This window comes from Symphalangus syndactylus, chromosome 5 (assembly GCF_028878055.3).
Source record: "Symphalangus syndactylus isolate Jambi chromosome 5, NHGRI_mSymSyn1-v2.1_pri, whole genome shotgun sequence".
In the NCBI taxonomy this organism is placed as follows: Eukaryota; Metazoa; Chordata; class Mammalia; order Primates; family Hylobatidae; genus Symphalangus; species Symphalangus syndactylus.
Window position 1 is genome coordinate 96,151,627 of NC_072427.2, and position 14,946 is coordinate 96,166,572.

The following is a 14,946-nucleotide window of genomic DNA, read 5'->3' on the forward strand; positions in this document are numbered from 1 at the left end:
TTAGTAAAGGGAACAAAGGCGAGGCACCAGAGACTGCTGCAGTGGGCAGGGGTCTCCAGGGGGTGGGCCTCCCCGGCCAGGCGCTAAACAAAGGGCCTCGGGAGGACCCCGCAAAATCAACTGGGGGGAAGTCCTCTGGGCCAGGCGGGGAGAGCTGGGTGAGCCAGGCCCACTCAGCATGGAGTTTTTTAAGGCTGGAGATGAAAGGACAGAAGGAGATGAGGCCCAAAAGGATTCAAAAGGGGCAAGCATGTGTGCTTTGGAATGCAGAGAAGGGCGTTGTGCTGGCCGCAGAGAGGAACGGTGGAGACCAGAACCAGAGGGCTTGGTGACTGTTGAGATGTGTGAGGGCCAGCTCGGGGGGCCAGTGTCAACTGCGGTCTTGGGTTTCTTCTCCAGAAACATTCTTGACCAACTAGCTTTTGTTCTGGCCACGTGCACCTTTGGTATTTCCACAGCTCCTAATGTAAGGTTTCTGTTACACTTCAATTCATTAGCATTTCTTCTTGGATGTTTTATTTTCATCGGTCTTCATAGCAACATGATCATCTTCTGAGGAGCTGAGGTAGTAACTCTTATTTCTCTAATAGTCTCTTAATTCGGGGCTTTAACCAAGAGGAGGGGGTCAGTCCCAAAACCTTCACTGGGTCCCCACCTAAGTGTCATGACACCGCCAGGCAACACTTCCTGGTAAGACAGTCAGCATGCAGATGTCATCTCAAAGTCCAGCCCTCTGTGAGGCTCATGCCACCCCCTGTTGCTGGGACTGACTGGACATGGTTCTGTTGATCCACATGGGAGAATGCCCTCGTGATCATCAGCCAAGGTTGAACAGCGACCCAGTAAAAGAAAACAGAAAACAACCCATTTTTTAAACATTTTAAATGAACAGACACTTCATCAAAGAAGATGGGCCAATAAGCACATGAAAAGATCTTCAACATCATTAGTTATTAAGAAAATACAAATTAAAGCCTGGTGTGGTGGCTCATGCCTGTAATCCCAGCACTTTGGGAGGCTGAGGCGGGCAGATCACGAGGTCAGGAGATCAAGACCATCCTGGCTAACGGTGAAACCCCGTCTCTACTAAAAATACAAAAAATTAGCCGGGCGTGGTGGCGGGCGCCTGTAGTCCCAGCCACTTGGGAGGCTGAGGCAGGAGAATGGCGTGAACCCGGAAGGTGGAGCTTGCAGTGAGCGGAAATCATGCCACTGCACTCCAGCCTGGGCGACTGAGCAGGACTCCGTCTCAAAAAAATAAATAAATAAAATACAAATTAAAACTGGAATGAAATACCACTGCATAGCTATTAGAATGGCGAAAATTAGAAAGACTCAAAAGACCAAGTGCTGTTGGGAAGATGGAGCAATTGAAACACGCACTGCTTATGGGAATGTACATTGTGTGATCATTTCAGTAATTTCTTACAATGTTATACACAGACCTACCTTGTGACCAGCCATTGTACTCCAAGGTATTTACCTAAGATGAATGAAAGCATGTGCCTGCACAAACACTTGTACACAAATGTGCACAGCAGCTTTGTTTGTAATAGTCAATAACTGAAACAACTCAAATAACCATCAGCAGGTGAATGGAAAAACAAATTGTGATATACCTATACAATGAAATTCTGCTCAGCAATAGAAGGAATGAACTGTTGATATATTCAACAATACGGATGAATCTCAAAATAATTATGCTTAGTGAAAGAAGCCAGACAGAAAAGAGTACATACTAAATGGTTCTATTTATATATAATTCTAGAAAATGCAAACTTATAGTGACATAAAACGAATCAATGGCTGCTTGGGGTCGGAATGAAGCAGAGATATTATGAAGTGGCATAAGGAAACTGAGGGCATGATGGATATATTTATTATCTCGAATAGGGCAATGGTTTCATGGATTATATATACACATATCAAGTTGTATACATTAAATATGTATGGTTTATTATACATCAATTATACCTCAAAACTGTAAAAATATAAGTCATTCACATCATTATGCTCAGAGGAAAGTAATTTTGGCTTGTCTGATGTACATCTATCTTCATCTTCCTCTCTTTCCCCTTCCCCAAATTCCTGGATAAAAGGATCAAGATCACACCCACTTCTGGTATTCAAGTCAATTAAGCCAAAACAAACAAAAAGTCCCATTAAGTTCTACAGGAGATGCAAAGAAGTATAAGAAATAGTTTATAGGAGATGCAAAGATGTGTAAGAAATCTAGGTAGCAAGAGAAGATATAAATGTGTTTACAGTTAAATTGTCTTAACAAGATTGAAATATCTATTCTAAAAAATAGAAAACATGTAAAAAAGAGTGTGATTAGCTGTCTAATCAAGATTAAGGGCAAAAACTTCCAGAGAGGGATTACTTTGAACTGGGATGGTTCAGGAATGTTTCATGTATGATGTGGGACTTAAGCTGGAATGTGAAGAATGGATAACATTTTACAAATAAGAGGGAAGAGAATGAGCACAAGATGTTTTGGTGGGGTCAGAGGGTGGTGACATGGAGTGAATAAGTTTGACAGGAGGAAAGATTTCAGTAAGAGAATCACGGGACTCAACTCTACAAAAGTGAGACCAAAGTGGGAGGGACTTAAGCGCCGGCAGTGTCTAGACTCCCAGCCTTGACTTCATCTTCACATGAGGAAGAACTTGGGAGATAGCCTTTCATCACCAGAATCATTCAGCAGAGTGTGTACGCATGTGAGGGAAGTAGGAAAGGAGCTAACTCTTGAATAGACAAGTCCCTCCCAATTCTGAGCCACTGGTCACAGATTCATGGGCTTCAAAACCATCTTTGCAGGTAGCACAGGACATTTGTCTCATAGCATCTTGGTTCCTCTTGGAGGTGGTGCCTGAGTCTCATGCCGGAGTCAACAGAGCCAAATTTTCCCCTTTCCTACCCTGCATTTAGTCAAGGAAGGGAAGACATTGAACTGCAGCCAATCAGACTCCTCCCCCATGCTTTTGAATCCTGAGTGAACAACATGGTGACATGAGGAACAGTTAGAGTGACTCATGATGTTGGCCAGACCCTTCCTGCTGCATGCCTGTGGTTTCCAATCTTCCTGGTTAGCAGCCCTCCAGAGTGCTTTTGGTTCCTGGCCAGTCCCCTGGTCTCTAGTCCATTCTGTGATTCCCCCAGATATCATTTCAATAAATTTCATTTTTGCTTTACGCAGAGTCTGTTTCTGTAGCTTATAGCCAAGAACCCTGACTGACAGAACTCTTTGGGTCATGGCACTTCAGTTCCCTGCATAACCTATTGGTCTTAGTTCAGATCCCTGGGGCCGTATGGCACAAATCTACTCCCTCTGTCACATGAACTCCTATGTCTGAAGATAGTTTTATGGTCTATCCTGAGCCCTACCTTCTCTGGGCTAAATGTTCCCTTGTTCCTCCTCCATGTGAGATGGGTACTCCTCATCTCACATGGGCTAAGTTGTTTCCGCAGCCTGGGTGCTTTTTCCAAGAGTGCACAACTGCCCACATTTAGACCTTTTGTGACTCAATAAAAGTCATTCCTTTTTTGTTTTCCCATGCAAAGACTATATTATAGCCTGGGTACTGGTTCAGCTACTGAAACAAAAGTCAAAGTAACAGTGACTTAAACGAGACTTTGTCTCTCATGGAAAGATCTGAATGTAACCAGGGCATGGGACTCAGGCTTTTTCCAGCTTGCCATCTATTTACAAGACATAGCTTAAATCTCATGGTTCATTATGGCTGTTCCACTCCCAGCACCATGTTCACATTCCAGGAGCAGTACGGCAAAATAGAAGAAAGACTTGAGTGATTCCCTTTAAAGAAGTGGCCCAGAAGTTGAACCCATCGCTTACACTCGTATTCCATGGATCAGAACTTAGTCCTTCCTGTGGACCTGCCTTGCCTTCAAGAAAGGCTGGGAAATGTAGCTTTACGTTGCAGAGTACGGTAAACTAGCAGTCTATGCCACAGACCATATAATGCAATTTGGATATCACCCTGTAAATTATTCTAAGTATAATAAGATGTTATACAAGTCACAAATGGTTAATTGCCCATAACTTTCTAACACTCAGTCATTGCTGGGTATTTTGCAGTGATTATCAGGCTAGAGTTACTGAAAGAGTTGAGTTTTAGGTAAGTTTGGTTTTATGGGCTTACCAGGGCACATGCCTTGGATCAGTCCCTGTAATCTCAAACCCAAAGGTCAGATCTGCACTGGAATTTTCCACTAATTGAGACAACTAAGTAGCTATCTCTTTTGAAAACAAAACTCACAGGATTGCTTTACACAATTAGTTTAATATATTTTCAGGCGTATTAGGTAGAATTCTTTGGGTTACAAATAGTAGAAACTGACTCTAGATGAATTATTATAAGTGTACCAGATGCCTCCCAGGACTCGAGGCAATATGCAGCCGACAGTCTCAGGAACTGACTAGAACCAAGATGCTCTCCGCATTTTGTTTCTGTTTCTCTGCCCGTGAGCTTTCTTCTCTCTCTGAAAGGGCCCTTTTTCTCTGGTCTCCAATCTGCGCAATAGATGGTAGCCGTTCTCAGCTCCTTGTTCCACATATAATCCCTCTAACCACCAAGGGATAATCCGAGGCTCTCCTTCAACTGACACTCGATTAGCCTAAACTGGTTCATTGGTCCACACTTGGGCCAATCAGCCAGGTCTAAAGAGTAGATCAAATCATATCACTGTGGCTGCTAATAACTACCTCTGAACCCTACAAATTTGGGAGGTTATAGGTAAGGAGAAAGTTTGCAGCAAAGGGGAGACTAGACAGGCAACCCAATGGGTATCATGGGTGTCTCTTCCATTCATGTGTGTGTTGAGAGCTGTCGTAATTTTAGAAATGTAGCTGTGAGCTCTGTGACACAGAGACACATAGAAACATAAGGGGGTTGGAGGAGAAACCATGTCTTCCTCAGGGATTTTTGGTCATAAGTAATAGAAACCCATCCAAAGGTTCTGCTATGGTTTGAAAGTGTCCTTTGAAAAATTCGTGTGTTGCCAATGTGATAAAAGGTGGGGCCCTTAAGAGATGATTAGGCCATGAGGGCTCCTCCATTTAGAATGGGATTAGGTGCCCTTTTAAAAGGGCTTGATGGAGTGAATGCACCTTGCTTGCCCTTCTGCCTTCCACCATGTGAAAACACAGCATTCCTCCTTCCAGAGGATGCAGCACTCAAAAGCACCATCTTGAATGCAGAGACCAAACCCTTACCAGACAACTGAACCTTCCAGCATCTTGATCTTGGACTTCCCAGCCTCCAGAACTATGAGACAATAAATTTCTGTTCTTTATTAAACTTCCTAAGACATTTTTAGTGCATTTGAAATTAAAATATATCTAATTCTCTAAAACACTTCAAACACCTGATATGGCAAACTCATAAACCTGACAAGATCTTTCTAAGCCTTTAAGCAACTATTGAAATTTAATAAATCTAGGGAATGAGGTTCTCTTAAGCTTCATGGTGGATAAGTATCAACTGTTTTCTAGTGTTAATTCTCCCCTCTTTTCCTGTTAGCTAAAACCCTTAAGCTTTAGCTGGATGCATGACCACACAACCACAGACTACATTTCCCAAGCTTCTTTGCAGCTGGCTGTCACCATGTAACTATGTTTGGGCCAATGGAATATGAGCAGATATGATGTGTGCTACAATGAGTGCATCTCCTTAAAGACACATGCCACAGACTTTCTTCTTTCCCACTTCCCGTTGATGTAGTAGTGAGCCACCATCAACCGTGCTTATGAAGATAACACCCTAGGCCAAGGGAGAACCAAAGGAGAGAAGGAACCAATTCCTTAGAAGACCTCAAATCACAAGGCTGCTTGGCCTCCAGCTCTGGACCATTTCACTACTGACTATTAACAAAAAATGAAATAAACTTCCATCATCTTTGAGCCATTATATTTTGCAGTTAGATTGTACCCCAATAATACAACTTCCAAAGACTATCCACAGATTCAATTAGTTATATCCTCTTAAATGTTTCAAATTAAAATTGCAAGTGTAATATGCCAGGCTGTCTACTATGTTAGATTTTCTTCCATGTTCCAATCTCTTTAAATAACCAAAAGATTACAGTGATGATTAAAAACTTATTCCTAACCTTACCACAAAAGAGTGTGTCTTCCTCCATTTTTTGCTGCTGTAACAGAATACCCAGACTGGATAATTTATAATGAATAGAAATTTATTTCTCACAGTTCTGGAGACTGAGAAATCCAAGATCAAGAAGATAGCACCTGGCAAGGGCCTTCTTGCTGTGTTATCCCATGGCAAAAAGTGGAAGGGCAAGAGACAGGCCAAGAGAGGGCCAAACTCATCCTTTTATAAGGAACCCACTCCCACAATAATAGCATTAATCCATTCATGAGGGCAGAATCAAAACCAGAGTATTGTCAAATTTTATCGATTCTCATATTGAATCGCCCTCTCATTAGGCCCCACCTCACAACACTGTTGCATTGGGAATTAAGTTTCCAACACACGTTTTTTGGGAGAGACAGTTAAACTAACTAAAGCAGAGTGCTATATTTTGTTGAATCTAAGATATAAGATTCAACATTTTTTTAGGATATCACTAAGGTAGAAAAAACACAAACATTTATAATTTTTGGAAATTTTCAACTTTTATTTTAGATCACCATTTATAATCATATGGTGCCATTGATTTCTTTTTTTCTTTTCTTTTTTTTTTTTTTTAGACAGAGTTAGTTTCACTCTTTTGCCCAGGCCAGAGTGAAGTGGCACAGCCTCAGTTCACTGCAACCTCCATGCCCCACCCCCCAGATTCAAGCTATTCTTCTGCCTCAGCCTCCTGAGTAGCTGGGATTATAGGGCGCCCACCCCATGCCCATCTAATTTTTGTATTTTTAGTAGAGACAGAGTTTTGCCATGTTGACCAGGCTGGTCTCAAACTCCTGACCTCGGGCGATCCACCTGCTTCAGCCTCCCAAACTGCTGAGATTACAGGAGTGAGCCACTGTGCATGGCCTGATGCCATTGATTGTAAAATGCATTCCCATTCCCAAGATGATAAAATGTAAAACACTGTGCACCTTAGAATCAATAAAATATGACAATATTCTGGTTTTGATTCTGCTCCTCATTGATTCTACACTAGTCTCTACATTTTCCAAGGGTTGCAAAGTCACTTACTCAACTAAGGGGAAGAGAGTTGCTGTCTCCAGTTAACTGAGTCTACTGGTGGCAGATTCAGGACCTTGACTCAGTTACAAATTCAAGTTCTTGGTAAAGAAGTAAACACCAGATCTGGACACAGGTGCTTTGTACTTCCAGAATGATTTTGCCTGAGCAGCCATGAATACTAGAGTTGGAATAGTAGAGTTGGAACTTGTCTGCTGTGTCAAGAGAGTCCCTCTGTGCCCACATCTTTGCCCTGGGATTTAGTTTCATAACAGTGTATTCTGGGTGGCTTTCAAATTTCACCTTATGTCAATTTTAATTGAAACCTCTGTCAGCTTTTCATCACCTGATTTGAGTGGGCAGATCCTACAAATACATGCACACTCTCACCCATACATACACACACCAGGCTAATCTCTTTGCTGAAAGATTAGGATTCATTGAATGAGTGCTATTTGCAACACTCTTTATATTTTTGCCTATCTCACTGGCCATCATTTTGTAATTATTACATTAAAAAAGTAAAAACAAGGATTTATCAAAGGACTCAAGTGCATCCTAGAATCCAGGAACAGAACGTACATCCAGGGCTCCTGGGGAACTAGACAAGACATCCTTGGTTTCTCTGGGACTACATGTATCTTGTCTCTGCTCTGCTCATGAAGTATCTGACATTACCGCACCCTCCCCATGCCATCTTGTCTCTCTGGAGACAAGCACTCTCTGCCTCTACAGGCCCACCATGGAAGATGGCTAGCCCATAGCCCAGGTGTCCTGGGGACACACATGCCAAGTTCAAGTGACAGCAGATACCACCATCTCTGATCAGGAGGAGGAATCTCACTTGACATCCATCTTCAGATCCGTCTGAATCCATGAGAGTACAGTGATGGCATACAAATGCTTGCTTCCCAGAGAAGAACTATCCAAGAGAATTGTAGGCAGAGCAGGTCTCACCAAAGTTGGCTAGTTGGCAGCAGTACAGCTTGGTGGTCAAGAGCATGGAGCCAAAGCCAGACTGCCTGTGTCCAATGACTGTGTGCCCTTGAACAAGTAACTGAACTTCTCTGTGGTTCAGTTTCCTCATCTGTAACATAATCAGACCTAAGGCATAGGGTCATATCCAAGATACCACACACGATACATGGAAAGTACAAGGCAGCCTGCAGTGTGGGAATTGCTTAACAGCGGTTTGCCATTATTGCTATGAAGGCCCAATGCTTTAAAATAAAAATTGATTCAGATCACCAAGCTCTGCTTGACACTTATTCCCCAGATGTCCCCTCTTTCCACAGCTGGGGAAACCTGACTCCACTTGAAGGCTCAGTGGCACTCCAGGAGCTGAGAAAAAGCAGATCGTAATGAGCAGAAGGGATGTAAGGAGCTCTAATTTGGCTCTAACACAGTGCCCGGCTCCATCAGTGTTCCCTGCAGTACATAATGGGTTTGCAGTGCCATGAGGCTTCAGTAGAATGTAAGCTCCAGAGAACAGGGCCTTGGTCTAATCATGGTAAGGTCCTGGCCCCGATACAATGCCTGACACAGAGGGTGATGAATAGATATTTGCTGGAAGAATAAGGTAGGAATTTCCTCTAGATCAAGCTTGTCCAACCCGTGGCCCGTGGGTCTAATGCGGCCCAGGATAGCTTTGAATGTGACCCAGGATGCCTCAGTATGGCTTTGAATGCAGTCCAACACAAATTCATAAGCTTTTTTAAAATCTATGAGTTTATTTTGCAATTTTTTGAAACGCTCATCAGCTATTGTTAGTGTTAGCATACTTTTACGTGTGGCCCAAGACAATTCTTCTTTCAGTATGGCCCAGGGAAGCCAAAAGATTGGACACCCCTGCTCTAGATGGTGGGCTGTCCCCACTTAGCTGGGGATGTCAACCTCTGCGGCCCCTCTGAGGGTGGTACCTGAAGCGTTTGGCTAGGTTGAGTCCCCAGGGAGGGAGACGAGGAAAAGGGGGTGCAGCTGGAGGCTTGAGGAGCCTCAGCCTTGGAGCCATGGGTTCCATTTGGGACACAGGTCTCTGCCATTGCTGCTCCCCCCACATCCTCTCTCCCTGAAGGTGCCTTCAGCATGATCCCCCTCAGAGGGCCTGAAACACAAACAGCCGGGGAGGAATAGAAGACAGCAGGAATCTTCTAATCTAGAGTAGGGCAGGAAAGGGTGTCCTTCTCCTTTTCTGGGTCCGCAGCTGTGCAAAACAGTAACGTTGCAACACCACTGGTGTTTTTCTCCCTCCTCAGGTGGGAAATATTTACCCTACCTAGAGCAGCTACAGCACACACTGGTGTCCCATCCCTGTGCCCAGGTCCCTATCTTACCACGCCATCCAATCCCAGTCTCCCTTCCTCTCCTCTTGTTGGCAGACCTCCCGGATACCAGGAAGCTTACCTCACCTCAGCCAGCATGCCCCTCTGTGCCAGCTTCTTAATTTCCCTGAGGGGTACCCGTGATGCCATCGCTCCAGTCTTGACGGTGTTATTTCCTTGTGGCCTGGATGTCTCTTGGCCTGCCCTGCTCAGCCGGAGCGTCCCACAAGAGGATGCATACTTCACTCCCATGAGCCCCACCCCGGGATTTTCATAGCTACTGTCAGGGACAAGTTGTGGGAAATGGGCCTCAAATGCTTTCCAGAAGCTTCCTTGCTCACTGCATGTAAAGCTTTAAAGCCCTCATTTAATTGTCTTCTTCCCACATTTTAAAAGTCAACACCCCTGAGGTGGGGTGCAGTGGCTCACACCTGTAATCCCAGCACTTTGGGAGGCTGAGGCAGACAGATCACTTGAGGCCAGGAGTTAGAGACCAGCCTGGCCAATATGGCAAAACCCCGTCTGTACTACAAATACAAAAATTAGGCAGGTGTGGTGGCACATATCTGTCATCCCAGCTATTCAGGAGGCTGAGGCATGAGAATTGCTTGAACCCAGGAGGCGGAGGTTGCAGAGATCTTGCCACTGCACTCCAGCCTGAGTGACAAAGTGAGACTCTGTCTCAAAAAAAAAAAAAAAAACACACAAACAAAAACAGAGAGCCTTGGCTGCCCTACCCCAGGGAGGGGGTCTGGTTCCGCCCAGGAGGCTGTGCCCACAAGCTTCTGGCTAGCCTCTGTAAAACCTCCCCAGATCAATAGATAAGCCAAGAGGAGGAATTGAGTCATAGGGAGCGGGAAGGCCAGGCTGGGGACAGGACAGGGATAGCCCATGCTTGAGGAACAATCGAGAAGAGGAGGTACCTGTCAAATTAGGCTTCAGGGTTTTAAAAGATTGTTATTTGTATTTTGCTATTATAAGATTACTATAACCTCATTACAGAAAATTCGAGAAACAAAAAAACGCGCATAATCCCACAATTCAAGCTGAGCCACTGTTGACACTTTAGAGGTTTCTTTCTAAACTTTTATGGATATGTGTTATTTAATCAGACCATACATATAATTTTATACTCCATTTTTTCATTGATATCTAATCATGAGCTTGTCCATGTTTTTAACTAACATTCATAACTGTTATTTAGACTTGCTGTGTTATATTCTACTCCAGGAAATGCCGGTGTCCATTTAATCTTTCCTCTGCTCTTGGATGTTTCAGTCAACACTCTTTCACTCTTCATTTGTATAGCAAATCCCTACATGAACATCTTTGTTCTCTGGCTTTTTCTGCATTTAGGAATGCTTCCTTCGCTTGGCCTTCCAAAGCGAAATTTCTTGAAACTGATGGCTCCTTGGGTCCACTGCCAAATGTTTTTTTTTTTTTCCAAATAGGGCATCAGCAGTGCTGAGGAGGCCTCGGGTTAGAATCAGAGCTAGGGGGCCAGGCTCGGTGGCTCACGCCTGTAATCCCAGCACTTTGGGAGGCCTAGGCAGGAGGATCACCTGAGATCAGGGGTTCGAGACCAGCCTGGCCAATACGGTGAAACCCCATCTCTACTAAAAATACAAAAAAACTAGCCAGACATGGTGGTGCATACCTGTAGTCCCAGCTACTCAGGAGGCTGAGTCAGGAGAATTGCTTAAACCTGGGAGGCGGAGGTTGCAGTAAGCCGAGATCACACACTGCAGTCCAGCTTGGGCAACAGAGCAAGACTCCATCTCAAAATAAATAAATAAATAAATAAAAATAAAAATAAAAAATAAAATCAGAGCTATGGGAAACTGAGGCCAGAACAGCAAGGATCCTGTGTTCTCAGTACCTGAAACACTGCAATAAAATTTCTCCAGGGCTAGGCTAGGAGGTCAGAAGATCTAGGAAGAGGAACTAGGGATGATTGGAAATGCCTGAATCGTGTGGAATCAGTGCCAAAAGAAAGTGGGTAATGAGTCTAGACATGTAATTGCCCACGTGCATATGGTGCCTCCAGCTGTACCACCCTGAACAGCTGATTGCTCAAGTGCTATACAGCAAAGACCAAGAGGTGGAAAATTGCAGGCAAAGTACAGGTGAAGGCCAGGATCCCAGGGACATATTTTTAAAAGAAGCTCTGGCTGGGTGGGTGGATTGCCTGAGGTCAGGAGTTCAGGACCAGTCTGGCCAACATGGTGAAACCCAGTCTCTATTAAAAATACAAAAAACTAACCGGACGTGGTGGTATGCACCTGTAATCTCAGCTACTCGGGAGGCGGAGGCAGGGGAATTGTCTGAACCAGGGAGGTGGGGGTTGCAGTGAGCCAAGATCACACCACTGCCCTCCAGCCTGGGCAACAGAGCGAGACTCCGTCTCAAAAAAAAAAAAAAAGCTCTAATCTCCTGGGAGGTGGCATGGAAAGTTACTCAAAGGCAGAAACTGCCTCATCCAAATGGTTCCTGAAAGCCACCCCACCCTGCACTTCGCCCAGGAAACCATATAAAAAGGGAGTTCCAGCATCCACTCCCTTCTTGGTTCCAAGCTGCCTGCCTCAGCCCATTCCTCCCACCTCATTCTGTCTTGGATTTTATTTTTTCAGCTTCCAACCTGGGCATTGTTTCACTATTTTTTTTTTTTTTTGAGACGGAGTCTCGCTCTCTCACCCAGGCTGGAGTGCAGTGGCGCGATCTCGGCTCACTGCAAGCTCCGCCTCCCGGGTTCACACCATTCTCCTGCCTCAGCCTCTCCCAGTAGCTGGGACTACAGGCGCCTGCCACCATGCCCGGCTAATTTTTTTTTGTATTTTTAGTAGAGACGGGGTTTCACCGTGGTCTCGATCTCCTGACCTCGTGATCCGCCCGCCTCGGCCTCCCAAAGTGCTGGGATTACAAGCGTGAGCCACCGCGCCCGGCCCTCTTTCACTATTGCAGGTGAAAATGACAAGGTCCTCTTGCAGCTGCCATTGACTCCCCCAAACCGTAACTGGTTCCACTGTCACCAGCTAGCCAGCTTTGGGTCACCTCTGCCGATTCCTCCCATCTGTCCCCAAGACCACTGCTGTGCCCACCCCACAGGGCTCCCTCTCTGAGTGCTCTCCTCCTACTGTCTGGTTTCCAGAACTGCCCAGACCCTGCTGATGTCCAGACCTTCTTCCAGCCCAGACCTGTCTCCTGGGCCCCAGGCCCAGGTTTTGACTGATCATTAGACATTTCCGCCTGGGTGTTCCAGGAGTCGGCTGAACCCAGTATCTTGCCTTTAGGCTGCGCCACCTCCAATCTCATGTCCTGTGAATGGCCCCACCACATACCCAGGCCTTGTGCCAGAAATCAGAAAACCTCCTAGAGGTGAACTTATTTCTTATTTCCATCCAGTAGGTCACCAAGGAGTTCTCAAATCCATTCCTTCTTTGCCACCCACCTCACTCCACAGCCCTCAAATGCACTCCCACATGCACCTTTTTACCTGCCTCACTGACCCGGGTCTTCCCTCTTCTATTCCCGGGCTCCCAGAGTGGTTCTCCTCAAACAGCATGTTGATCAGATCACATCTCTGTTTATGTAAAACTCTAACTGCCTCCTGGAACGAGGGGTACTGGGGGTAACATTCCAAATCCATTCATTCATTAACTCATTCAGGAAATATTTACTGAGGGCCTTCCATCTGACAGGCACCACGCTAGTACTGGGAATCCAGTGGAAAATAGAGCAGACATGGGGAAGTGATATCCACTGATATTTAGGGTCATCTACGAAGGGCTGCCCCATGCACATCGAGTCTGATCCCTCACCACATCCCAGCCGTATTCTCCACTGTTAAACTCACGACCCTGCAGCTCCCGAATCATGGCGCTTCCCCACCCAGAGCAAGTTGCTTCTCTGGCCCTGTTTATGCTTCCCTATTCTTTCTTTGGATAATCACTATTTGTTCTTCCCAACTCAACTGTATTCTCAGCTCCTCTCAAAAGCTTTGCCAACACCCTTCCTCATCCCCATTCAGATCTACCTGCCCTTCCCCTGTGTCACCAGCACCTGTGTTTACCTCCATAATTGTATTGACCACGCAGTGTAGTGACACTGTTTACTTGCCTATATTCCCTTTCCCACCCACTTCCTACACACACACACACACACACACACACACACATTTATGAGCCCCTTAAGATAAGGGGGCCTGGGTGTTTTTATCACTGGTGCCTAAAAACGACTGGTATATGGTCTGTATTTGGTAAATAAACCATATAAAGATAACACGGTTCATTCTTACTGTTGAGTTAGTAAAATATTTGTTGACTACATTTATTTATATAGTTCATTATAAATGCAGGTTAATGTCTTGGTCACCGTGGATACATTTAATAAACTTTTCAGAGTAGCATGAAGTTCACTGGGCCAGTGCTTCCTGAACAGATTTTTATCGAATGCCTACTATGTGCCAGGTATCATTTTGGCACAGGGAATATGGCAGTGAAAAAATTAAAGTCCCTCTACTCTTAAGGCTTGTATTCTAGTGGGAAAAGGCTGACTGTAAACACATAAATAAGTGGAAATCTCAGAGAGTGATAAATGCTATGAAGAAAACATCATAACGGGATGAGGAGGCATTCTTGGAGATGGGAGAGCAGCCTCCACATCAGCTGGGGTGATTTGGGAAGCCCCTCTTTTTTTTTTTTTTTTTGATATGGAGTCTCACTCTGTCACCCAGGCTAGAGTGCAGTGGCACGATCCCGGCTCACCACAACCTCTGCCTCCCAGGTTCAAGCAATTCTCCTGCCTCAGCCTCCCGAGTAGCTGGGATTACAGGTGCCCGCCACCACGCCCAGCTAATTTTTCCATTTTTATTAGAAATGGGATTTCACCATGTTGGCCAGGCCAGTCTCGAATTCCTGACCTCAAGTGATCCGCCCACCTCAGCCTCCCAAAGTGCTGCTGACCTCAAGTGATCAGCCCACTTCGGCCTCCCAAAGTGCTGAGATTACAGGCCTGAGCCACTGCACCCGGCCTGGGAAGGCCCCCCTTAACCCCAACTTCCTCATCAGTGAGTTGGGAATGATGACAGTACTGAGGTGCTTGGAGACTTAGGAGGATTACATGAGAAAATATGAATACAGCACCAACACTTAATAAAAATTGCCCTTATTGCAGGGTTTTTGTTCGGTTTTGTTTTGTTTTTGAGATGGAGTCTCGCTCTGTTGCCAGGCTGGAGTGCAGTGACGTGATCTCGGCTCACTGCAACCTCCACCTTCTGGGTTCAAATGATTCTCTTGCCTCAGCCTCCCAAGTAGCTGGGACTACAGGCGTGTGCCACCACGCCCAGCTAATTTTTTGTATTTTTAGTAGAGGCGGGGTTTCACTGTGTTAGCAAGGATGGTCTTGATCTCCTGACCTGGTGATCTGCCCACCTTGGCCTCCCAAAGTGCTGGGAT